The sequence below is a fragment of the Mus musculus genome, chromosome 4 (assembly GCF_000001635.26).
Source record: "Mus musculus strain C57BL/6J chromosome 4, GRCm38.p6 C57BL/6J".
Taxonomy (NCBI): Eukaryota; Metazoa; Chordata; class Mammalia; order Rodentia; family Muridae; genus Mus; species Mus musculus.
This window is the reverse complement of record NC_000070.6, coordinates 104,914,523-104,941,863: the sequence shown is the minus strand read 5'-3', so window position 1 is coordinate 104,941,863 and position 27,341 is coordinate 104,914,523. Positions and strand designations below refer to the sequence as shown.

General features: G+C 44.8%; 1 protein-coding gene across 6 annotated transcripts in view; it reads right to left on the bottom strand.

Annotated features, from left to right (window-relative positions):
* The window catches only part of Fyb2 (FYN binding protein 2), a 181,564-nt gene that overhangs the window by 75,001 nt on the left and 79,222 nt on the right, over positions 1-27,341 (bottom strand). Inside the window, exon 1 of one of the 6 annotated variants that reach the window (XM_006503083.3) lies at positions 5,482-5,575. The exons of the other annotated variants lie outside the window; for them this stretch is intronic. The gene's annotated coding sequence lies outside the window, so the exon portion shown is untranslated. Of the gene's footprint in view, positions 1-5,481; positions 5,576-27,341 lie in introns of those variants that run through there. 6 annotated transcript variants of the gene reach the window in all.

Below are 27,341 nucleotides of genomic sequence, written 5' to 3'. Positions count from 1 at the left end.
GCAGGAGCTAGATGGAGAATAGGGTAGGCACAATGCAATGTGTGGCATCATGCCTGATCTTCAAAGGTACCACAGAGAGGTCACTGTTTCACTCAGCCATGCACCAGAGTGGGTGTCGGCCTCGCTGGTCCCCAAAGCCTCTTCCAACACTGCAATTTCTTCATCCTGGCATGCATGGGAAATAGGTGTGATTTGGGCTTTACAGTTTGTCACCCTCTGAGAATTCAGAGTTGAGGACATGAGATACCATCATGGGGGTAGCCTGGGAACTGACAGTGGGTTAAGCCTTCTGGCCAAAACCACAGCCCCATATCCTCGTGATCTTGTCTTCTTCAGCAAGTGTTCTTCTCTGTCCTCTTGCTCTCGCTACTGCCTTGAAGCCTTTCTCATTATTTTGAAATGATTTCTTTGTGGTCTCTATGCTTTGACCCTGGGTTCTTCTAATCCTTCATTTACCCAGCTGTTAGACAAATCTGTTTAACGACACAAATCTGATCATGTAAGTCCCTCACATGCTGAAAATCCTTCAAAGTGGCTTTCTCAAGCACTCAATCCGGCTCGAGTGCATTTCCCAATCAGCTGAGACCCTCCCTAAGCCCCATCCTGTTAGTCTGACATCACTGCGGCCCCTTCCCAGCAGACTTCCTGGTTTCTCACCAAAATGGAATTGCTGCTCAATAAAAATGTGGCAAATCAATGGAGATTTACAAGCCTTTCAGAGTCTAGATGATAACAGAGTCTTACTTATCTCAGCCTCGTCCAGTGGTTCACAAAGTCTGTGGTGAATAGATGAACCAGAGAATGCACACTTGGAAAGGTTAGCAGGTCCATACGGTCCATGAATGGGAATTGTAGACGTTTAACGTTCCCTTGCACCATCTTTCTGAGGTCAGCTTTGAGCATCCACAGAAACAATCAACCCCCTCTAATGTCAGCAGACTGCACTGAAAATAGCTTTGGAAACAATCCGGGGCACTTCCGCTCTGGATGGACCAGGTGAGCTTCATTTGGTAAGCACACGGCAAAGCCAAGCCTGTGCTATTGTGGGAACAATCAAAGATGAAAGGTGTAGTGTCCCCTAAACAGAACAGGCTTATCTCCAAGATGGAAAGGAGGGGCGACCAGACACCATCAACAAAGTAAGTGCCACTTCAGAAGGATGAGGCCGCCAGGGTCAAACACTTCTAAGGCCAGTTCCCTGCATGTGATGTTATGAGGTCTCCATTTAGCCAAACTTGGAGAACAACAGGTGTCTCTCATTCACTTTTTATTTTATAAAATCACGAAGAGTTAATGGTAGTGGTGACACAAGAGGCAAATACTTCTCCCACATGTCCCTGTGGCACACACTGATCTGAATTCCTGTTCACCTCCGTTGGATTCCCAGGTGCAGACAGAAACCAAGCACAGAAAGCCTAAGTGCATCCCTCCCTCCAGGTCACAGGTCAAACCAGGAATTTGATTCATGCAGCCTGGCTTTGGGGCTCACGTTCACCCCTGAGTCTATCAGTACACTAGCACCGGGAAGGCCACAGAAGCCAAGAAATTATGCTCTAGTAATAGGGGTAACCATAGCTGCCAATGCTAACTAACATAGAAACATCTTCAAAATAGCATGTAGACAGTCACCTTCCATGAATCCAAGAGCTGGACAGTAGGAAGACTGCCTGTATTCCTGGAACCAGGGATTAATACCTAAGACCACTAGGAAAGGCTAAAGACAGCACAAAGCAGTCTGATGCCCCCTCGCCTGCCCTGGGAACAGATTCAACCTGAAAGTTAAAGCCCCTGATGTGGGTATAAGGGTTGACAAGTGTAGCCTATGTCCGCAGATATCTGCATCCTATGGGGTACTCCCCATATGCTTTAAGGAAGGACTCTAGAACTTCTGGAGCTACAGGTCAAACTCCTCTCTTGTCATGTCTCCACCCATAAAGACAGGAAGACAGCCACCAAGCGTCCCCCGGTGGTCATGTGCCTCCAGGCACTGATCTGGGTCAGTTCTGCTTGCTTATCACCTTCTAACTTATCTCAACTGCCCACTGGCTCTCCGAGCCTTTCCATTTTCTCACAATGCAGGCATTCTATCCACCTCTGTTATCTTCAGCTGATAGCTGGGCCTGCTAAGTCGAGCAACCCTAAACACTCAGCGACTGTTCCTTCAGTGAAGGTGGTTATGGAAACAGCCATCTAACCACAAGGTTGAATGTTTTGCCAATAAATATGTAGTGGCATCATGGATCAGTTTGGGGCCCTGAGGTGGCTCAGTGGGTAAAAGTCCTTGCTTTGAAAGTCTGGTTGCCTGAGTTCAACCTGACGAACTCACACAGTCAAGTAAGGTGGCTTGAATCCATAATCCCAGCACTCCCCCAGCAAGGCAGGAAACAGAGACGGGAGAATCTCCCAGAATCCTCCAAACTAACTAGCATGTTGTTTGCCAACCGACAGAATTACAAGGTGGGGAGAACGGATTCCTGTGAGTTGTCTTCCAACCCCCATATCTGCACTCACACACGCGCACACACACACACACACACATACACACACATACATAGATGCACACACAGAGACAGGAAGGCAAGCAGAAACACAGACAAGCACACAGACAGACTAGCAGACACACAGAAATAGGCAGTCAGACAGGCAGAATCAAAGACACATACACAGACAGGCAGGCAGACACAGAGACACAGACATATGAGCGTGTACTTGCGCACGTGTGCAAACACACACATAGACAGACAGGCAGGCAGACTCATAGACAAGCACAGAGACAGGAAGACAGACAGGCAGAAGAAACACAAACACATACACAGACAGGCAGAAACAGACATGTGAATGTGTGCATACACACACACACACACACACACACACACACACACACACGACTAAGTATGGTGAAGCCCACAGGAAGGGAGATGAAATATTTTCACTGAAGGGGAGGCTCTGAAGCCATTCTGGGTGCATGGGACAGCATAAACAAAAGCAGGGGGCATGCAGGTCCTTTACATTTTCAAGGGAGGCAGATCAGAGCAACCAGAACGTTGCAGAAGTGATGGAAGAAGAAAGCCATGCTCACTGAGGGTCTTCTGAGCCTTTGAGGAAGACATGACCTTGGTTGCTTTCGCAGGTGTTTTGATGCAAAGCCTTTCAGAGGACAGAAACAACAATCCTTAGTCTATATCTACAGACTTTTCTTTGAGAAAGCCTTTCTGTTCATTCATCAGAAATCAGACAAACACTGGAACTGGAATTCAAAGGTCCTAATAGTATTTTCATAGCAATATAAATAATCCTCTTTCCAGTGCCCCAAATGAATACTAATGACCAACTTTTTCCTCATCAAACCCTGCCCATTCAGGTCTTACGAGTCCCAGAACCTGCTTCATTTCTCTATCTTTGGGAAGTTGCTGGGAATCCTGCCTTAGTCAGGGTTTCTACTGCAGTAGCATGCTATGTGCTCAGACATGCCACTGTTTCCCTAAAAAACAAACAAACAAAACAAAACAAAAAATGAGTGCTCGCCTAAGGTACCACATGAGACACATTGACCAGGCACTGTCTTGGGATGCCTCTGGTAGGCTTCTGATACCAAGGCAGTTATGACAAATCAGTCATCTTAAAAGCTTGCTGCACTTGGGAGATGTGGGCGGGGCATTATGGAGGGGTTCCTATTCATTTCCCAGGAAATTCTTCAAGGCTGGATGAAGGAGAACAAGGCAATCAGGCTGTGCCAGGAACAAAAATGGCAGCAGTGGCTGTAGATAATACCTAGCAGTTAGTCCAGTGGCCATCGGCTTCAGCTGATATTTTTGCACTTATTTTCCCACTGGCAATTAGCTTCACTCGAACAAGCCTTCGGTGACTCAATGATTCTATAATATATTTCCATAACAAGTTTTTCACTCTCTTTTCCAAAGCTGGCATTTCCCCCTGCACTATTAATCAGATAATGCGCTGTGTTAGTTAGGGTTGCTATCGCCATGACAAAACGCCATAACCAAAAGCAACTTGCGGAGGGTTTATCTCACTTCCATATTACAGTCCATTACCAAAGGAAATCAGGCAGGGAATCAAACAGAGCAGGAAACTGCAGACAGGAGCTGATGCAGAGACCATGGAGGAGTGCTGCTTACTGGCTTGCTTCTCATAGCTTGCTCAGCCTGGTTTCTTATAGCACTCACAGCCACCAGCCCAGGGGTAGCACTACCCAAAATGGGCTGGGGCCTCCACCATCAATTACAAGTTCTAAAAAGGCCCTACAAGCCTCCAGCTTGCTCTGATGGAGACATTCTTTATAACTGAGGCATCCTCCTCTCAGATGAGTTTAGCTTGTGTCAAGTTGACCTAAAGCCAGCCAACACAAATGCTAACTCCTTTAGCTCCTGGATCTGAATCTGCTGTTACACATTCTTTTCCCTCCCACCTTCCCTCCAACTGAGTCTCTATTCCAAGAGTTTACATAACGCTAGACAAGTATTTGAACCCTGCATCCCTGCTATTCATCTCTTTATTCTATGATCACAACATAGACCTGCTGTGCTTCATGGATAAGGACCATGACTTCCTTCATCCTCTTAGCCTGTGCTTCACCCGTTGACTGAAATGTGTGGGCTGTCTTTGCTAGACACCCACTGCTCAATTCACACTTGTTTCTTTTACATGTAGCTCAGAAACTCCCATGAGGCTGGTATCACTACCCCTCAAAATCTCACTCCTCAGGCCTCTTCTGGCAATGGCTCTCTGTCTTGGATGTCTCATAATGGCCCTAGGGACCTCTAAACGTGCCCTCGCCATACAGAATATCTGTATGCCCATAATGCTTTGTGTATGGCCATCTCAGCCTTTCATCCAACACCACACACATCTGGCTGCAGAGCTCTCCAGCTGCCATTCCCTTCCGGTCTTACTCTTCATCACTTCCCGTGTCTTACAGTAATGTCTCAAGTGAATACATTGCTTTTCCTGGATTCCATGAGCTCCTCGGTGGCAGGTAGAGACGTACTCTCATTTTCGCGGAGCCCACAGGCTCTCCACGAGTGGCTCCAAGTGCTCAATAAATATTTACCAAAGCAACCCAGAACAAAATGAATGAGCAGATTTCAGATAGTGGCCTGGAGGGGATTCTCATTTCAAAAAGGGCTTTCTCCGAGAACTACCAATTAATTTGCTGCCAACAGTGCTTCTAAATTGCTCTTCTAATGATGGCACTCCCTTATTAAAATCCTTCAGGAGTCCCCCACGGCCCGATGCTAAGTTACATGTTCCTGAGGTGCACACACAAGGCCCTGGCTGCCTTTATCTCCATCTTCCTTCCCTAGCACTTCCTACTCCATTAGACCCATCCACCCAACCCCACCACCACCACTACCACCCCCAAGAAAACCAAGCTGCCCATGTGCATTTGTTCACAGTGTGCCCTCTGCCTGGACTACCTCTCCATATATATTCCTGGACTCATATTCATCATTTGACACAGACCTGAGGTGTCAGTTTCCAGAAGTGTCTTCTTGCTCTGGGGTTAGGCAAAGCACGCTTGGCCTCCGCTGTTACAGCAGCCTCTGCTCGCCCGCCCGTTTCTACTTTCCTACTTCTATCACAGTCATCTCTCTTGTACACGTGTCTGCTCTGACCTCACCCTGCTTCACCCTGAGGTCTGTAGAGGCTGGGAGCGCATTTTTTTTTTCCAGCTCATGTTTCTGTCTCTGTGCTTAGGCATTCAGAGAATGCACAGATGACACACGTCCTTTTAATTATGCATTTATGCTTGTGGGGACCAAGAACAATTAGGCTGCATTCTAGACGGGTAAAGGGTGTTCTGGGTTCCTATTCCATTGCATTTGTTTATGTTACTGCCTCTTTGCTGTGCAGCAATGTCTCTGCTGCTTCTGAGTGTCTGCAGTTCCACCAACAGGCTTCTGAGATGAGGACGGAGCTGAGGATCAGGGCGTTCTGAAGATTTTTCTGGTTACAAATGAGCACCGGAGCCAGGGTCTGAATGAAGCCAGCAACAGCCTGAAGCCTGTTGGGCTTCCAAAGACCGCTGTAATGCACACCCTTTTCCTAATGGTAGAGTTTACTATCTTTTTCCTGAGCACCCAAGGCCTCATGGAATTGACATCCCTCTCCCTCCCCACTTTCATTGTCTTGTGGAAGAGGCCACCTACTGAGACACTGACAGTACCCCAAGGTCAGTGCTAGGGCCTTGCTGCAGGAGGACAGGCGGGGCAGGACAAACCTAACTGGGTTTGAGTAACAAGTGACTTTTCAGAGAAAAGGAAGTTGGTGCCCTTAGGCAGTGGAAATCACAGTTATTTACCAGCTGAGGCGCAAGGAGAGAAAGTTTTAAAAGGCCTGAGGCTGAGAAAGCCCAGCAGGCAGTGATTCCTGGCCTGGGAGGCTGAGCATACCTGTGGCTGGAGTGTGAGGTGAGAAAAATGGGTGTGGCTGTGACCCCCCCCCCCCCCAGGCCTGCACAACATTAAAGGAACAAGCAATACAGTTTTCAGTTTCACCTTCAAAAGGCCTTCAGAGACAGAGTGAGATCTGGTAACAAGAGAGTGAGTGATAGTTTCTGTGTATGTAGGCCCAGAGTTGACCTTGTCTCCCTCGATCACTGTCTATTTATTCAAGGTCTCTCACTGGCTTACCCAGGGCATCCCTTATCTCTGCCTTCTGGTTTGCAAGGAGCAGGTGCCAAGCTTGCCTGCTTCTCGGTGAGTACTGGGGAATCTAGATTCCAGCTGTATGGCAAGCTTTTTATACGCTGAGCCATCTCCCCAGACCAAGAACCTGATATTTTCAAGCCACCAGAGACCCTCCTTGAGGCACAGGCTGTAGAGGACCAAGTAGGATGGCCTTACCAGCAAACCACAGCTTGCTGAAGACACAGGAAGTCAGCCTGGCAGTGGTAGTTCAGTGTTGCTTCCAGACATCAAAATGTTGCTGAAGCAGTGACTCTGTGTTGGTGTTGAGGGTCTCTGAGGAAAATTTGGACTATGTCCCTCTGAGGCCAGTTTTAAACTGCAGCCCCCAGCAAAGCAGACTAGGTTTTAATTATATCAGCAGACAGGGGATGGGGCCTTAAATTAGAATTTACAATCTGTGCAAATGTGCCACAGCCTGCCAACTGCCCAACTACTGGCCATTCTTCATTATCTGGTTCGGGAGTTTAGGGGCCAGAATGGAGTTTCTGGGACAACAGGATGCTTTAGGTAAAACACTTGCTAGATCCTCAGAATCCACAGTGAAAGGAAGCAACCAAATCCCTCTTGAGAGTTGCCTTTCAGCATGTGTGTATCTCCATACACAGATACACAATTGAGGAGGAGGAGGAGTAGGAGGGGGGGGGGAGGAGGGGGAGGAGGAGGAGAGGAGGGGAAGGAGTGGAAAGGAGGAGAGGAAGGAGGGAAAGAAGGCTTCAAGCAGACGCTGCCCACTGGGCAGCTGGAAAGAGGCCACAGAGCCTGTTTATTTGATGGGGCTCCCTGTAGATCCTGATATCCTCTCCAGACAAAACCGTCAGTCACTCTCTATCAGGGTTATGACAGTTTTACATAAAGTGCAATTTAGCAAACACCTAAAGGAGAAGGGTTAAATAGCTTTTCTGAGTCACTTTATTGCTTTGCCCTCCACTGTACTATGTAAATGCCTCAGCCAATGGGGCCATTTAAATTTCTTAGATTGTTTTGTATATTGGAATCCTAACCAAATGAAGAAACCTTGAGAGAAACTGAATCTCTTCTAGCTTAAGGGTGTTAGTGCATTTTAAAGAAGGAACAAGCAAGCTCCCCCCAGGTTTTCTGTCTGTTCCACACCTCTTTTCTGCAGTAATTTCAGAAAGCTTGCTTTTAAGATATGAAGTGCCAGTCAGCTGTGCCCTGAATATATCTTTTCCATTATCTCCTCCTCCTTCCCCTCCTTCCCCTCCTTCCCCTCTTCTTCCTCTACCCCTTTCTCCTCCACCCCCTCCTCTTCCACCTCCACTATAAAACTGCTGACACTGGTGTGTATAAGCTGCTGCTTTTTGAGCACAACCTTTGAACCCCTTAGCAGTATGACATGGTATGTGTCATTACTATCAGTTTACAGTGTTAGGATCTGGCTTAGAGAGAGAACAATTTAGTCAAGGGTTAAAAATTCATGCTGTGGACCTGGGAAGTAGAAGGGCTGTGTTTGGGTGACCTTCAGTTGAACCTTTGTCACCTCTGTTCCCATCAATAAAGTGGGGTTGATAATAGTATTCAACAGCCAAGTAACTAGACAATCCATGGTAAGTGTTTATCATATAACTAACTATGCCTGGGAAGACTGGCTGGTCCTCTCTGGGTTTCTCAGTTTGCACTGTTACTAAGAGGCAAATTTGATTTAACAGTAAACTCTTCTAGAGTTTGAATGTGTGCTCCCAAACTTCATGTGTTCAGAACTAAGTGTTTATGTTAATGGAATTTACGGGTAGGGTTTGAGGAAACCATTGGATTGGATTGGGTTTGATGAAGTCATGAGGGTGCATGAGGGTGTGGTCTCTTGGACTCTGTAAAAGGAGGATCTGAGACTCAAGCACTTACCTGCTTTATTATAATGCACTAAAAGGGCCCTTCGCCAACACAGAGATGAGGCCAGCCATGCTCTAACACTCCCTGCTTCTGGAACTTAAGACATGATTTTCTCCTCTCAGCTTCATGTCCTTTGTTATAGCCACACCACAATGATCAACACAAGGTCTGGATCCCAAATTCCAGATCTTTTCACTGTCTCAGTATTATTATTGAGATAAATGATACTCACTACCACTTTTTCAATATTATTTTGTTTACTCTGACTCCATGTTGTCATGAAGAAGTAATCAACCCTATTTTACAAAAGAAGAAACTATAGCTGGAGGGGTCATGGTCCTTGCTTAAGATGGAAGAGATAATACGTCTGTCCTGAACACCATCTCCCAGGTTTTTTTGCTACTCACTAACACAGCCTCGGGTTTGGCTTTGAACAGACAAGGAATACAAACAAAGGGCGTTTGAAAGTCCTTCATCTGGGGCAAGATCAGCCAATGAGAACTAGTGCTCAACAGTTTGTGCTGTGCCCATGTGCATTCTGCTACATCACAGAGTCAAGCCACCTAGTCAGCCTCAGGACTTGAAGGAGCATCCAAGCTCAAAGAGTCTCCCATATGAGAAGCTCACAGCAACCGTAGTATGGTGGTTTGAATAATTTGTGGCCCCCATAGGTTCCTATATTTGAATCCTTGGTCAGGAGAGAATGGCACTATTAGGAAGTATGGCCTTGTTGGAGGAAGTGTATCTCTGGGGGTAGGCTTTGAGGTTTCAAAAGTTCAAACCAGGCCACTGTCCCTCTTTCTTCCTGCTACCTATTGATACAGATGTAGAAGTCTCTGTTCCTTTCCAATACCATGTCTTCCAGGGGACCGTCACACTTCCCACCATGATGACAATGGTCTAAACCTCTGAACCTGTGAGCCATCCCCATCTAAATGTTTTCCTTTGTAAGAGTTATAGTGATCATGGTGTCTCTTCACAGCAATGGAAACCCTAGCTAAGCCAATCAGTGACACATCAGTCCCCGATGAACACTCCTAGCACCAGCTCACAAGGTCCTTCGCCTTTGGAGGTGATCAACTATGTGGGACCAATACCATCTTCCATTCAGCTGCTTCCCAGGAAAGATGCATCCTTGGCCCTTTGGAGGACGCCATGCACTGATGGCTTTAAAAAGAAACTCTATACCATGCCAGAGCACTCCACTGTGGCCTTCCCCTCACTAAATGTGTATGTTTCAATAGTTACTATATATCTTGCTTACCTGGTAAGAATTGCTTTCAATAATAGCAGCAGGACTAAGGTTTGAAGGTTGAAACTCCTTAGGTTGGCATCCTGATGTGTGTTACCTTAACAAAGCGGTTTCAGTTCTGATTTCTATCTTCTGACACATGAACTGGGGAACCAAGCACTGCCATGATGGGCACTAAGGTTGACCTGGTACCTGGCACAAAGGAGTCCCTTAAGCAATGATGTTGGGGTAGAGCGTTGCAATGAGAGTGGTGACAGTGGTGGTAATGCTGACCCACTCGTGATTATGAAGTGAATGCTGCAGGGTGATCACCTGTGACAGAAAAACACGTGCCCAGCTAATCGGCCTGGTGTTTTCAGGCGGGAAGATCATTTATCAGTTTTGATAGGCGGCATTTTACTTTCCAGTAACAGACATGATTCGGTCTTGACCCTTCTTTTTCTGCACTCATCACACCCAATCCTCTTCCTCTTCTTCAATTTTAAATGTTCTAGTAGTAATATAGATTTACTTATTTTATTAGCATTGAACAATATAAAGTGAACTATTTGGTCTCTAAAACAACTGTCAGCCTAGGAGCTAGAGCTCACGTGGCCATGAAAATAAAATGGGAAACGAAGACAAGTTATTAAGATATAACAATGGCCAGAGAACAAAACATAAAAATCCAAAGTGTTTCCTTTAATTTTCTAGCTTGAGGCACTCATGTTCTTCTGGGCTCTTAATACTTTGCTAATTAATTGATGTACAGTATTAATACTGTACCATATACCATGATATATGAATTAAAAATCTATTTTGAAATCAAATTCCAATATAACAATTCTCAAGAACAATGCAATAATTTATACAACCTAGATTCCAAAGGTAATAACACTTAGCCTATTGTATGATGTGCTTAAAAATAAATATATTCAGAATTAAAAATGAATTATGATCCATAGGAAAAATGAGAGTGGTGTTTATTGATGATTCATTGGAAATATGTTGCCATTGTGTCACAAGAGTTTTAAATGTATCATTTCCTGAAGACTTGTTTTATAAAAAAGATTATTTTTATGTGTTTATGTATATGCAGGTATATATACACACATGTCTGCCTAAAGATGTCCATGGAGACCAGAGGAGGGTTTTAGATCTCTTCGGATTATAGTTATAGATGGTTGCAGGCTACCAGGTCAGTGCTGGGAACTAAACTACAGTCTTCTGCAAGAGCAACAAATGGTCTTTACTGTTAAACCCCCTCTCTATCCCATCTGATCTATATTCTAGGTCAGAATTCTTTTACTTTTTCATTTAGTTTTTGCGATTATACCATTTCCCCTGTCTCTTTCCTCCCTCCCAAACCTCCCATATCTTTCCTTACTCTCTTTCACAGTCCTGGCCTTTTTCATTACTTGTTGTTATATGTCCACATATATGCATACATATATATTCCTAAATACATAAATACAACATGTTCAGTCTACACAATGTTACTTGTACGTTTGTTCTCAGAGCTGACCATTTGGTGTTGGTTAACGTGTGTCCGTGTGTACAATCCATGTGCTCTTCCTTGGGGAAGGCTAGTTTTCTGTTTGGGGCATTCCTTAGTTGCCTATAGTTCTTTATTTAGGGTTGATGGCTCATGGGCTTCTCCAACCCAGTCCATGTTAGCATATCTATTGTTGTCTTTGTCCATCTCATGTTTAGGCAGTCAGGTTGCTGATGCACACAGCTTAACAAACCCTATGACTTTATTCTCTTCTCCAGTTTTCCTTTCTACTTCCAACTGGGTCTGCTAATGGTGTTCACTCAGAACAGTGGCACCAGACCCCAGCTCCCAGGCTTTATTCTGCCCATTACCACTCTACTTTGGGAATCTCTCTTTACATTTAGTTAGCAAAAGTGGGGAATAGTAAAGAGATCCCTGATGAGAAAAGAATCTGATGAAGCCACCAGCTAGAGATGGCCTTGAATTTTCTCATGGGTGCTGGGACAGATCTGGGACTTGGCTCAGAAACAGATTGAGGTCAATGGTCAGAATGAGAGGGTAGGAACAACACAGACAATCTACATAGCATGTATGGCTTTAAGAGTGATGGCTGGATTTTCTGTGCTTTAAGAGACAAGATGAGCTGGGCATGGTGGCACATGCCTTTAATCCCAGCACTCGGGAGGCAGAGGCAGGTGGATTTCTGAGTTTAAGGCCAGCCTGGTCTACAAAGTGAGTTCCAGGACAGCCAGGGCTATACAGAGAAACCCTGTCTCAAAAAACAAACAAACAAAAAAACAAAAACCAAAAACAAAACAAAACAAAAAAACCAAAAAGACAAGATGAATGAATAAGACATTTAAAGTCACAGGATATTCCACAAATAAAAATGGCAGGCAATCATTTAGCTTTGAGAGAATAGAAGGCCTGAAGTAATGATGGCTTTCTGGTCCTACATAAACGTTGGTTCCTCAAGAGGGTCTGACTCCTTGGAGAGGTAACACTGGGGTGGTATCTCAGAGACTCAGTCTGCCCATCTAAAGCAGCGCTTCTCAGCCTTATTGCTGGACCCTTTAAGACAGTTCCTCATGTATACTGATCCCGAATGATAAAATTATTTTTGTTGATACTTCATAGCTGTTATATTACTAAGCTTATGAATCATAATGTAAAGGCCTGTGTTTCCCCATGGTTTTGGGAAGCCCTGTGGAAGGGTTGCTCAATCCCCAGGTTGAGAGCCGACGATCTGTAACATGAGCTGAGCTCTCTTCTGGTTTTGAAAGTCTGTGGTAGGGATTAAAACCTCGGGGTTTACCATGACACTAGAGTAAAAGTTAATAGGTTCATGTAAATTAGTTCTCATCGAATATGTCACAGCTTAAGGAAGTTAGCTAAAATATTTGTTGCTCGATTAAAGATCTCTCTCTCTATTTTGATAATATCTAAAATGGAAATGATCATATTTATTCTTTTTCCTTACTACAGTTCTCATAAATATCAAATCAAGTGAAGTAGGAAGATGTTTTGAATAAAATAGAATGCAACCCAGTTTGGAGGCATTCTCTTTAAATGAGTGCAATGCATGAGAGGATAGTCGGGGTAGAAAGAGCTGAGTGCCTAGACCTAGGTTAGCCGAGACAGGTACAGCTAGCTGAGGACCCTGGTGTCCAGCGCAGCACTCTACCAGTAGAAGCTCAAAACTAACTGTGACCTGATGAGGGGATGAGTAACGCCCACTGAAGTCTAGAGAACAAGTGTCAGCTGAACACAGAACCCATAACAATTCTATGAAACTGTTTCAAATCACAAAACCAGTCTCCAACCATGTACGTATGGGCTCATGAAATAGCCCAGAGGAGAACAAAGTGGAGGAGAAAGACTTAGTGAATCCAGGTTCTGCTATGATCATCATCTGTCCATGGCGTTCTTCACCCAAGCATCTATTCAGCCCTCAACAGAGGTGTTCAAGTCCCCATGGTTCTATTACGTATAATCCTACACCCTGCTATACACACAGCCTGTTCCTCAAGGCACACTCTTTTCTGCTACAGGTCCATGAGGCACACACTGTCCTCTATGGCTACAATGTATTTCCCACTCCTGTCCCCCATTGCTCTAACTATGGCATGCTGTTCGTCTACCATAGTGGCCACCACTTTTATCAGAGTAGTCATGGATCCTTCCATAAGACCTCAAAATCTAGATGTTGACATTCTTTCATGGAAGAAGGGGGTGGGGAAAAGAGAAAGTGGATCCTCATTTGAGTTTCAGTTGCTTCTTCCCACACCCTCCTGCCTATTGTATGTCGTTCTGCCTTAACTGCATAAGGCCTTGTGATCTCAGACGGTGCTAGACTACACAGCGTGTAGAAGGTTAACCAAAGGGTGGACCCCATCAATGCAGCTATTGGGGCATCATCATTCATGCTGGGTCAGACTCTCTGACCGAGTGGCTGCTTTGGGTCACCTACACAGATGAGAGCCTCTCACCCATGCTCTGTAAGTGAGCCTACTGAGGGCATTGGCTCCCCAAGTTAGACTTTGGTAGAGTTATGCTTTGTTTATGAGTGCTCCAGAAGGTGAGTACAGGCAGATGTGTGTTCACTCTTAGAGAAAGCCCTCCTGCAATAGCTTGTCATCCTTTAAAGCCTGAGTCAGAAATGATCTTTCCTCCTCTGACTCACCAAGTGAGTCCAGTCACTTGAGTGTGGTATTATTGTCCCCACTGCAATGACATGATATTGCTGTTGTATGTCTTCCTTATTAAACTTCAAACTGTTTGAGAAAGGCCTACATTGTTTCATTTTATGGGTTCTTGGCACCCTGATTATTAAATGAAAAATCTCTGGATCACATAGAGTAAGTTTCAAGTCCTGGACCCATGACTAAGTTACTTTGTGGTCTCAGGATAGCTATTTAAATCCACAAGGGTTCAGTCTTTCTACATGAGATGGGTACAGTGGTCGCTGTCAGAATGCCAGGTGATATAGTTACATTCTTCACAGAAAGGAGACCATGCCCGGGCCTCCAAACATACTTATTATCATTGTAGTTGCCATTCTTATTGATCAAATTAATTAGTGGACAAGATAACAATAAGAAATAACTTCTGGGTCTTTTTTTTTAAAGAGTGAAATTCACTATATGAGAAATAAGTTGTATAGGAAATAAATAGCTATTTACCCATAAAAGCCCAAACAAACAATAACAAAACAAAATAAACAATTGGATGAATACTCTAAAAACAACTGGTCAGGATGGGCTAGGAAAGAAATAGGCTAAATAATAACCTACATAGAACCTAAATAATACCCTTCAAAGCACCTAAAAATGCTCATGTCCTACCTCTGGGAACCTGGGAATCTGTTTTATTATGGTGTCTTACATGGTCAAGGCACTTTGAAAATGAGGTCTTGGCTCACCCAGGTGGGCTCAGCATATTCTTAGGACCCTTATAGAACAGAGGTAAGAAATTCAGTGTTTTAAAAGTTATAAGGCTGAAAGCCAAGGTCAGAGAGAAAAGATGAATGTCACCCTGCTGACCTTGATTCTGCAGGAGCCACCAAACAATGGCAGCAAGTGGTTTCTAAGGTGACAAAGGCAAGGAGACAGATTCTTCTCATATTGACAGGAGGCATGTAGCCCTGTGACCCCACTTGTTCCACCATCAATAGGAAACTAATACCCATGCGATTTTGAAAATGGGGTGATCAGTGCTTAGGACAGGTTAGGTTTTGTTACATTCAAGCAGACCCCAAATCTCACTGGCTTAACCCAAGGCCTCTGCTCCCCCACTCCAGTCCTCTCTCTTCTACAAGCCCAACATATGGAGAAGGACTGTTCATTACACTCACTCGGAGATCCACCATGCAGCATCTTACACCTCAGCACCTGGAGCAGGTTTAGAAGGGCAAAGAGTCTCACAGCCACTTGTTGGTGCCTGAAGTGTCACTTCCACTCACATCCCACTGGCCAGCATTTGTCATATGACTCCATATAATTTAAAAAGAAGCTGGGAATTGTTCTTGTTTTGTTTTGGTTTTGGTTTTTTGCTTTTTTTGTTTGTTTGTTTGTTTGTTTTGTTTTGTTTTTTCGAGACAAGGTTTCTCTGTGTAGCCCTGGCTGTCCTGGAACTCACTCTGTAGACCAGGCTGGCCTCGAACTCAGAAATCTGCCTGCCTCTGCCTCCCAAGTGCTGGGATTAAAGGCATGCGCCACCACTGCCAGGCTGGGAATTGTTAAGAGAGCAAAGGGGCATCTGCTAAGTACTGAGCACTGGTGGCCATAGCACTAAAAACCTGACGTAGAGTAGTAGCAAGACTTTGCCAACAGAGGGGCTTTTAAAATGGCAGCTGGAGATCGGGAGAGGTATGGTAGGTACAGAGATGAACACAGGGCAACTTTGGACAAACTTGTGGAGTGAAGAGAAAAAATGAAGGAGGGAAGAGGAAAGTATGTTTAATTATCTAAAGTCAGATGGACATGAACATTCACACTGAGTTTAACATGTGCTTGCCCAAACTTGACAAGCCACAAAGTCACTTAAACTACTTTTTGCAACAGATTTCTATTTTGCATAAAATCTCTAGTTGCTTGGTAGGAAGGCTATTGATATCTCTTCCCATTTCTTTCCAAGAGGCACACTGGGTCTTGAGATTAATTAAGGATAGTTGCCTTCTTCCTTTCAAAAATCTTCCTAGTTGGAGGCCAGGTTATACGATAAGATTTCCTGCATGGACATTTCACCAGTGGAAGCCCATGACCCTTAACCTTCCTACTTAACTTATACTTGGGCTTACTAACTTGAAAACAGGCCTTTCTGAGCCCAGCCAGATTCAACACCAGGAATGAGGGCGACTCCTGATTATCCTTGATAGGATGCAGAGTCGCCAGGTGAATTTATTTCCAGGCAGGGATTATCTAGATTAAATGAATTAGAATAGGGTGTGTAGAAATTGCGTTGGTAAAGCACTCTGACCAAAAGCTATACTGTGAGGCAACAGTTTCCTTCAGGTTACAGGTTACAGTTCATTGAAGGACTTCAGGGCAGGAATGCAAGCAGGAACTTGAAGCAGGAAACATGGAGGAACACTGTTTTCTGGCTCATTATCAAGTTCACGATTAATGAACTCTTTACATAGCCCAAGACTGCCTGTCCTGACCCTGCACAGTGTCGGGCTGGACCATCCTACATCAATTAAAACTCCAGACAACTCTTCATAGACATGTGCATAGGCCAATCCTCTTTCCTCAATTCACTGAGGAATCTAGGCAGTTCCTCAATGGACTTCCCTCTCAGATGACTAGATTATGTCCAGTTGACAGTCAAAGCTAACCAGGATCTATATTAAATGTGAAGGGCACCATTATATTCACTGTGGTCCTGGACCAAAACAAAAGGAGAAAGAAAGCTGAATACAAGTATTGGCTACCGTGTTTGGTGCTGTTTAAGACACAATGTCACCAGCAGCCTCTTGCCCCACCCCCTACCCCACCTCCATCTTGGACTGCATTTTATTCTCTGGAAGACTAAGCACAGAGACAAAAGACAGCCTCCCTTTAGTTACCCTTGTCAGGTACTTTGTCAAGGCAAGGAGATGAGGTAACTAATGATTCTAAGATGTAACAGAGTAGGAGAGAGCTAGAGCTAGGCCCTGCCCTCACCCTACCCCAGGTATTTATCTAATCTACATATCACTTTCCGCCATAATTTCCTTCTGTTTGTATCTTGTATCATAACTCACAAAACTCTTTCCTCATTGATGTCATTTGATCTCCAGGACCATCTGAAAGAAGGTGTGGAATGTGTTATCAAGTCCATTCAACAGAAGAGAAACTTAACCTTAAAAACCTTAAGCCGCTTGACTGTGTGGCCATGCTCTACCACTGAGCCGTATGCTCTTTCGGTAACACAGTTCTTTCGGACCCCTCCCCAGTCCACCACAGTCAAGTACGCCATTGCCATGACTTCTTCTGTGAGACTTCATGCCTGCAAGTTCTGTCACACTACACTCCAGAAAATGTAGGGGGCACAGGCATTTTTTTTTAAATATTTATTTATTTATTATACAGTAAATACACTGTAGCTGTCTTCAGACACTCCAGAAGAGTGAGTCAGATCTCATTACAGATGGTTATGAGCCACCATGTGGTTGCTGGGATTTGAACTCTGGACCTTTGGAAGAGCACTCAGGTGCTCTTACCCACTGAGCCATCTCACCAGCAGGCACAGGCATTTTATTACTAACAGCCAGTATTAAAGGAACAGCATGTGCTAGGTAATATGCCAAGAGCTTTATATCTAAAGCTCAGTTGTTTTTTACAAAAATAACTATGCGGCAAGCTCCACTATTATGATGATGGATTTTGTAGCTAAAGCCTAAAGGAGTGACCAGGGCCTCCGAGGTCAAGCAGCCAGGGTGAAATTTGTATCCAGTGAGTCTAGCCCTACAGGCTGCATTTTTTTATTGGATATTTTCTTTATTTACATTTCAAATGTTACCCCCTTTCCCGGTTTCCCCTCCCAGAAACCCCCATCCTATCCTCCCTCTCTTGTGCCCCCCCCACCCGGCTCTATGAGGGTTTTCCTCCACCCACCCACTTATTCCCACCTCCCTGCCTTCGATTCCCCTACACTGGGGCATCTATGGAGCCTTCATAGGATCAAGGCCCTCTTCTCCCATTGATGCATGACTAGGCCATCCTCTACTACATATGCAGCTGGGGCCATGCGTACTCCTTGGTTGGTGGCTTGGTCCCTGGGAGCTCTGACTGCATTTTTAACAAACCACTTCCCACCTCTTCCCTTCTCCCCTCCCAACTCATAGCCTTACACATGTCAGGCAACTGTTTTGCCTCTAAGGGCCTTCCCATCCCGTTTTTAATTATTCGCAGTAATACATCTACCACAGCCAGGACATTTGCTTCTTTAGGTTTCAGCTTAAAGTCTTCTATTCTCAACTCCTCTCCATCTCTTGACTAAGACAGTGATGGCTACTTATTTTTTTTGGTAATTGTGCTAATCAGTATTCTCCAGAGGAACAGAACTGATGGAATGGATACGCATTTAAAGGAGCACTCACAGGAGTGCCTGGTAGGTTGATTCCAGATTCAGTCAGGTCCATGACCAAGACCAGCCATCATAGTAGACATACTATTCTACTCCAAATGGAAAATTAAATGCGCAGTACACAAGCTAATGTCTCAGTTTGTGCTTTCCCAGATAATAAACTCAAAAGGTGGTGACCTAACCTGCTGAGCATCCAGGGCCTTTAAGTAGAGCATATGGCTCAAAGATTGGCTTCCTGGCTCTTCATCCATGAGACTTTGAACAAAACCAGGCAACCCAGAGAACCATTTCCTTGTCTGTTAAATGGAGACTAGAGTTTTTCTCATGGGATTGGTGAGGTCTGAATGAAATTGTGTCTGAAAGGAATGGACTGTGCTATATAAATACATTCCATACTTTCCAGGACATTAAATTAATTAAAATAGTCACTGAGCATGGAATTGTGGTGAGGGTCAGGAGAAGGGAAAGCACAGAACACACATCTACTGGTATAATTGGTTTATGAGGGGTACAGTGCCAGACCATGGGGTCCTTGGTCTATAACCTGGAGATTAAACAAGGCAGAAGTCATAAATAGTTAAGCTTCCCTTATTCAAAATGTGTGGGCCCAGTAGTATATTTGATCTCAGATTTCTTAGAAGTTTGGAATATTCTATATATGTACTGTGATATCTAAATACAAGATTCATGTCTATAGGCTATATATCTTATACACACAGCCTGAAGGTAATCTAAATAATTCTGTGTATAACCAAAAGGAGATGGTGTGAAAACCTCTGCAATACCATGTCCGCGCTCAGACCAATTCATACTGCGGTACCATATCGGTGCTCAGGCCAGCTCGCGTGTGAGAATCTGGTGTCTTCAGATCAGCAGCCCCTCGCATACTGTTACATGCTCTTAGCTGTCTGCTGTCCACATTTAAATCCTCTCTCACAAGCAGTGAAGCCAAAGGCCACAGAGAGTAAAACAATTCACCTTCAGGTATCCAGGCATGAGAGGAGGATATCAAATTGAATATGAGTCCCGAAACTCTCAGCCTCACGCTCTCTGCTCACACCATAGAAGACAGGATCAGTCCCAGTGCACACACTCGAAATAGCATCATGGCAGACCCTGGGGGCACGGGCCTATGAGACCAGGTACTTGGGAGGCTGAGGCAGGAGGGCTAAAAGTTCAAGAATGTCTTGGGCTACAGAGTGAGTTCAAGGCCTGCCCGGGCAATGAAACATTAATGAGACCCTACCTTTACAAAGAGAAAAGAAAGGAAAAGGAAAGAAAAGGGAAGAAAAGCGAACGGAGTGGTTTGGTAGAGTAGCATACACAAAGTACTAGGTTCTATCTATATCACTCCAAACAACATCATCATCATCAAACAATAACAACCACCAGCCAAACCAGAAAGAGCACAACAGCTGTGGGTACTTTGGTTTTAAAGGGCATTTGAAGCCGTCATGTCTCTACCTGTCCTTCAAAACTTTATAAATAATACTGGCTTAATAAAAATTCAGTCCTCAAAATTTTTAGAAACCTTCTCACCTCCTGCCTCGTTTCTCTCTTCTTGCCTCCAGCCCTGGCTGATTTTTGAAACAAGTTATGGACTACTTCCCCAAAGATGTGAGTGTGTGTGTGCAGGGGGGATGGAGGGAGGAGAGGGAATCGGGAGATGTTGCAGGGTTAAGTGAGTACCAGTGGTAAGTGGTGGCTCTGCTATGATTCTATGGCTGGGGAGCTTGACAATATCCATAACTGTAAGTACTGTAAATACAGCATTTTAGTTTTGCTGTTTACTCAAATATACTATTCAAAATGTAAGTCTTACTGACAAAATTGACAGGTGTTACTATACGCACAAACAGATGAGAAAAATTAAAGTTAGAGAAGGTGACCAATTTGTCTGGGGACAAATAGCAAGTGTGTGGGAGGTGGTGGGTCACATGCAGGTCTCAGCCTAACATTTTGGCTTTCTGTCTCATAAGCATTCACTATCATCACAATGGGAGGGACAAAGCCAGTCAACAAAGGGAACTGCAACCAGGAGGCCAGCAAGACAGCTTAGTGCATGAGTTCTCAACCTGTGGGTCGCGACCCCTCCAGGGGTCCCATTGCAGATATTTACATTATGAGTCATAAACAGTAGCAACAATTACAGTTATGAAGTAGCTACAAAATAATTTTAGAGTGGGAGGTGACCACAACACGAGGAACGGTATTAAAGGGCTGCAGGATAAGGAAGGCAATTCCTGTCAAGCTTGATCGCCTGAGTTTGATTTCTAGAATCCACATGGTAGAAGAGAATGAACTCTTCCTAGTTAGCTGTCCTCTGACCTCCACACTTGTGCACCATGGAACACACACACACTGTAAATAAAATGTAAAAGTCACAGAAGACTCACACCTTGAGGTAAACAGTCTTAGTTTGCACCAGGATCCTACTCTATTTGTGAAATAGAAAAATAATAGTAAAAATAGTCAAGAGACCAGAGAAAGGAAAAGTGTGAACTCTTCCCATAGTCAGGGTGCAAAGCTGCTTGATATTTCTGAAGTTCAGGCTATACAGCTTGTCTGTATTTAGTGAATTCTAGCAAAAGGCGTGTTATTTTGATTAACCTTTGAGAATCTTTCCAGGGATTTGTTGACTGGGTGGAACACCAGCTTTGATGCCAACCTCGTGTCTGTCCAGTCCCCGTGAAGCACTTTCTCAAGTCCCTTTTCTGAAAAGCTAAGCATAGCTGCTGCTTTGGAGTGGGTCCAAACAGTGACATGAAACATCACCATGGGTGTGTGTGTGTGTGTGTGTGTGTGTGTGTAACCTCCTTGAATATTAACATCAACTTTCTTGTTAACTTGTATATATGGGTTCTTGCAGAACTTTGCTGGGGCATCCATGATTAAATGCCCATAAGTTGTGGCTTAAACAAGAGAAATTTGTTGTCTGATGGTTCTGGAAGGTAAGTGTTCAAGTTCAAGATGCAGGCAGGGTCAGGTCCCTCTTGGGGACTGTAGGTCTTCATCAGCTTGGAGCCTGATGGTGGTCTTGATGTTCACAGGGTGTTCTCACGGTTACAGTCACACCTTCTATCCTCTGCATGCTCCCCTGTTTAAAGCCTCTTTTCTGAGGATTCACTCATGCTAGATTAAAACGGACTCTCAGAGCCTCACTTCAATTTGACGATTTGGTTAAGACCCTCTAAATAACAAGGGTGTTCTCCAACCACTGCTGGCCGGGCCTTCAATGCAAGACTGACACAATCCAACTGTAGCAGCTGCTTGTTCCTCCTGTAAGATACTGTTATGTCAGACATAGCATTATCTGCCCTTTGAGCCCTGAGGACTGGTCCAAGCTCTTTATTCGTATGAACATATTTAAGTCTCTATGGAATGCTAAGTGGCAGGTATTACTTTCTCTCCTTTACAAATGGAGCACCTGGAGCCCTGAGAAATTAAATATCTTGCTCAAAACCAAGAAACTGGCATGTGTCAGGGTTCGGGATAAACCAGGCAGGCAGCCTCAGGGGCTTTAAGAGGCAAGTTTTCCTGGCTCTCACAAGACAATGCTTTACCCCATGGGACCTCAGAATCCACACTTGGCTCTATTCAAAGGGCCTGGGGTCTTGCAAGGAGAGGAGAGACCAATTGTGGCAAAGCAGGACTTGATTTGAGTCACACCAGCAAGCGGTCGTGCCTCTGAGTGAAGATGCTTACAGAAATGCCGGGCTGGAACTGGGATAGCCCAAGGACAGTGGCTAAAGTGGGAGGCTACTGTGTGGGCACCAAGACTGCAGCCTTGTCAGCTGAGCTGATAGGCATGGACTCCACGTGACAGGCATCGAGAATGGCTGAGCTGTAGCAGCAGAATGACATGGCCCACATTGCCTGCTGGGAGCATTTCTCTCAGGAGAAATGCAGGTGAAGGATTCAGAGGAGGAGAATTTGACTCTTCCCTTTGAAGCCATGATGATAAGGCTGGGGATCGCTATGAGGCACTGATACAAGTCACTTCTTGTCTCACCACAGGACCAAGCAGTTCAGTCCAAGAGGATGTTTCCCACAGCCTACCAGCCAAGACAGATGTGAGTGTCCAGCCTTTTTATTCAGTGATTTACTGGGTGATTTCTTTTCCCTCATAACACATTTGTGAAGTTGCCAAACTTTAAAACAAACAAACAAACAAACAAACAAAGTCTTACTCCATAATCCAGACTAGCCTGGAACTCACGGCAGTCTCCTGCCGCAGCCGTCTGTGTCCTGGGATTACAGGTGTGCACCACCCACCATGTCTCTCGACCACAGCTGTTTCTATTCTCCCCCAGACAAGCTCACCAACCAGAGCTATCATTGCAGGTGGATCCTCATGGATTAAGCCTTGTGAGATACATGCAGACAGAAACCAGCTGGCACCCCATTATTTAATAATAGATTCTCCCTTAGGGCATTTTCCTTAAACATCAGATTATTTAGGTAAAAAAAAGAGAAAACCCAAACATTTCTCTTGAAGCATTGCTAAGCTGTGTTTCATAGGCATTCATGCCTAGATTCTATTCAAATTAGCCAAATGTGGTCTTGGTAATAGCTTACTGCCTCAAGACCACAACAGGACACAAAGCTCAACCCCGAATTTTAGAAGAAAAGCTCCCCCTCTCCAACCCTGTGGCTCCTTCAGTTCTCAGAGTCAAAAACGGGCATCACCTGGGGCATTTTAACCCATCCCTTCTAAATCTTAGGATTCCATTGTGGCGACTTACTTTTATTAGAAAAAAAAAATCCACCCCAGTCACACTTAGCTTCAAGGGTGTCCCCTGACTCACCCAACAACACTGTGTACCCCTGATCCTGTCCTGCTGCCCTCCACCCACCCCCACTCTTCATCTGATACATTGCTACCCACTTCTCTGACATTCTGTACAGACAGCAGCCCCTCAAACAAGTCCCCAATGCTGGGCTAGGCACCAGCCACACTGCTACCATCGAGGCAAGGATAATCTTCATTATTGTACTTTCTACCATTTGTTTTCTTTAACAGTCTTCTGAAAGGCTGAGGCACTAGATGTCAGCTAATGTGGGGCCTGGCCCATGGAAGATGCCTGCTCAATGTCTATACGAGCCGGGGCTAAGAAGCAGATCTTCCAACTCAACGTGAGTAAGAACAGGGTATCCAAGCTACAGAGACTAGCTGGGTAGTTCCAAACCGCTGCCCATTTTCTGGCCCGGGGACTCAAATTTCCCTGTAAAATGGGAGTTGTTAAACTGGTTGGACTTTGAGAGATTTCCCAACTCCAGCACTTGCTCAAATCACTTGGCTGCCAATGGGCAGAGGTGAACTTCAATGTGGCTTGATTCTCAATGTGGTTCAAGCTCATCCATCAAACGTGGTGACACCTTGACTGGTAAGCACTAACTCAAAAATTCTCTCTTGCCAAGACTGGAACCAAGGGAAAACACACCTGGCCAAGAGCACAGGCTAGGATACCACTTAACTCTGCATTTGAAAAAGAACTTAGCAACTTTTTAGTATGAGGGTCTGTAAAGCAGCCCCCGCAGTGTGTGTGTGTGTGTGTGTGTGTGTGTGTGTGTGTGTGTGTGTGATGTTTGTACATGTACATATTTGTGTGCTCAGATACATATTTGCATATGCATGTGGAGACCAGAGGGCAACCTCAGATGTGGCTCCTGAGGAACCACTCTCACCTTGGTTTTTGAGGCAAGCTATCTCACTGAACCTGGAGCTCACAGATTGTGCCAGACAACTGTCCATCAAGCACAGGGATCCTCAGGTCTCTGGCTTCCCAGTTTGAGAATTGCAAGCATACACCACAAAGCCTGCCATTTGACGTGGGTGCTGCAAATTGAGTTTAGGTTCTCATGCCTGCATGGCAAGCCCTTTGCCAATTGAGCCAGCTCAAAGCATACTCTTACAGAATTCCTCCAAACCATATATTTATAAGAAACACATGTTTGCTGTTGTTTGTTTGGGACAGGGTCTCACTATGTCATCTTGAATGGTCTGGAACTGCTTTGTCGATAAGGCTGGCCTTGAGCTCAGGGATCCACATTCTTAGCCTCCAGAGTGCTGGGATTAAAGCTGTGTGGCAGCGTGTTCAGCTAGAACCTCACTATGTAGCACAGGCTGGCCTTAAATTTACAGTCCTCCTGCCGTAGCTTTCTAAATGCTAGGATTAGAGGTGTGTACTACTATGCCCAGATATAAATAACTTTTCTTTTAATAACAAACAAACAAAAAAACCTAAAGGTATCCATTTGTTTTTCTACCTAATACAGAACCAAACAACAGAAAATTAAGTGACCTAAAAAGAACATAAACCCCGCCTTCTGCATCGCCCAATAGTATAGAAGGAGAATATTAACATGCCCCAATTGGGTGAGTTTTCTATCCACAGGGCGTTGATGAAAGCCACTCTGTGGGGCTTGCCTGGTGCTGGTGCGGTCTGTGAGACCCTGAGGAAAGCCTTGCAGGAAGGCTAGCAAGCTAGGCTCATCCAGAACTGCCAGCTCGGGTGTGCATGAGGTCATCTTCAGCATGGAAGCGTCAGGGCAAGGGCTGCTGACCTAGCTCAGGGCTGTAAGACTCAGTTCTCAAAACAAGATGGGAACAGTGCTTCTTCGGAGTCTGTGAAGTCCCACAGTGCCGAATGTGACAACCTACAATGTTCAAGGCAGCCTGCCGTTTTGCCCAGACACAGTACAGGGAGCCTGCGTTCATCTCCTGAGGAGGATGTTGGAGAATGTGAGGTCAGTTTTAACACTATGGGTCTTAAACACCTACGCATCGTCAGCACTGTTCTAATGTTGATATCATTCTGATTATTCTCCTGCTTCAACCTCTCCGGTGAACTCTGAGGCTGAGTATTCCTCTGTATAATTAGCCCTTCAATCATCCCATGTCTAAAACTGACTCCTGGTCTCCTTCTAAACTGCTCAGTATTAAGTCATCTCTTAAAAAAAAAAAAAAAAAAAAAAAAAAAAAAAAAAAAAAAAACCGCTGGCTCCTTCCTTCCTCAAGCTCAGCCTTTGTGCCTTTGGGTCATCAGCAATCCTCTCCCTCCCTCCTTCCCTTCTCTAGTCAGCATAGCTCGATGACTCTACCTTTAGCATACAGATGCACCTTGACTTACCACAGGATAATGGCACAGCAATCCCATGGTGAGTAGAAAATACCATATCGTAAGCTAAAAACACAGTTGATGCACCCATCCTACTAAAACTCATTGCTTAGCAACAGAGAACACTTAGAATATTCATTTACCTGTATAGCGCCACACATGGCTGATAAAAGATCAAGAGTCACAGCTCAAAGTAGTTTTGCCAAATGAAAGCCGCTTCTGTGCCTTATAAAGCCAAAACATGGTTGGTTCAGTCATCCAAAGTCTGAGACCCCGAATCTGACACTTGTAACCACCGTCCCTGCTAAGCCAAGCCTGAGCCACTTCTTCTTAGATCTAAGCACCTTCCCTCTACCAGGCCAGCCAGCTGCTGCTCTCTCACTTCTGGCCATCTCATTTCCAAACTCCAGCCACCTGACTCTTAGGAAATGGAAGCCAGATGGTGCCACATAGCTACTTGCCATCGTCGGGCAAAGCTGGTTTCCACTAAGGGTTCCACGCCCTTTATGATGTGAGCTTCTATCCCTTGCTTGCCTTGCTTCTTTAGCGTACACTTGGCTGCTTGCTCTTCATCAAAGAAGCTTAGATGAACTATGCATCTCAACAGAATCTTTCCCCCAAAACATCCACACAACCACTCTCTAACTTAAAGTCTCTGTTCAGTTTCTTCTTCATATTTATTGACCTTTGACACTGTGCCCCTTAAAGTGGCAGTCTCCTCGGTTGTCTCATGACCTTAGAGCCTTCTCTGCTTCGAATGTCTGCATTGCATTAGCTACCGTTTAACCCTTAGAGTTTCGCTTCCTTCTCCTTTCTTACTAGTATATAAAGTGTCATGAATGTGTTTTATACAGCTACATAGCTGAGTCTGATCTCGAACTTTTGATCCTGCCTCAGCCTTCCAGGTGCTGGAACTACACTCATGTACCAGTGTGCCTGGCTAACGCAGAGATTTGGGACTATTTGGTTCCTAACTGTATCCATGTATCCAAAAAGGAAACTGACAATACAAAGGAGGTGATATATATATAATATATATTTTAAAATATATATATTTTAAAGGAATGTTCCGTTGGCTTTCTAAAACAATAGATGGATCCTCTCCAGATGAGAAACTACCCATATTTCTCTTTGGGTCCTTCCCCCTCATCTTTCTGAGCAGAGGAAGACGTGCACTGATTTTTCTTGTTCTATAAAATGTTACTAGGAAGCAAATACGTCCTTTGGTACTTTTTGTACATCCTGTCTGTTCGGCTGGAGTAATTAATTCTTGCTCCTGCTGCCTGGCTTAGAGCCGGCTCCCAGGAGCTATGATTCACCAACCTGAGCCTAGGCCCTAGCCCTGTTCTGACTGGTGGTGCCATACCATGTAGCAATAATGTACTGCCCTTCAGCTTCTTCACCTAAAAACCCCAGGGACAATGACCTCCAGGTCTTTGTCCCATCAGGTTGATAAGCAGAAGTGGTGGTGGGCAGTTCGGATGCTGGCTAGCCAGAGAGGGCAGAATGTAAATGCTTTTCTTTTCTTTTCTTTTTTCTGAATCCACAGGCTGAATCAGTTCAGCCTGGCAAGTTGCCAACTCGGAAGAAGGTCCCAAAAGTTGACCAATAGAGGTTGACATGGTGACACCTGCCTGTAATTCAAGCATTTAAAAGGTTGAGGCCAGTCTGGGCTGTAAATCCATACCCTTTCTAAATAAAATAATTTCCCCCACCCCACTAAAGGAAGTAGTTTCTAAACATGGTAGCACCACAAATGGGCTGGAACTGGGGTTCTTGGCTCCCCCTTTCCAAAACTCAACTAACTGAATGGTGTGAACCACCAGAGGTACCAGTGTTGCCAGAGATGCAAGCACCCCTTTAAAACTCCA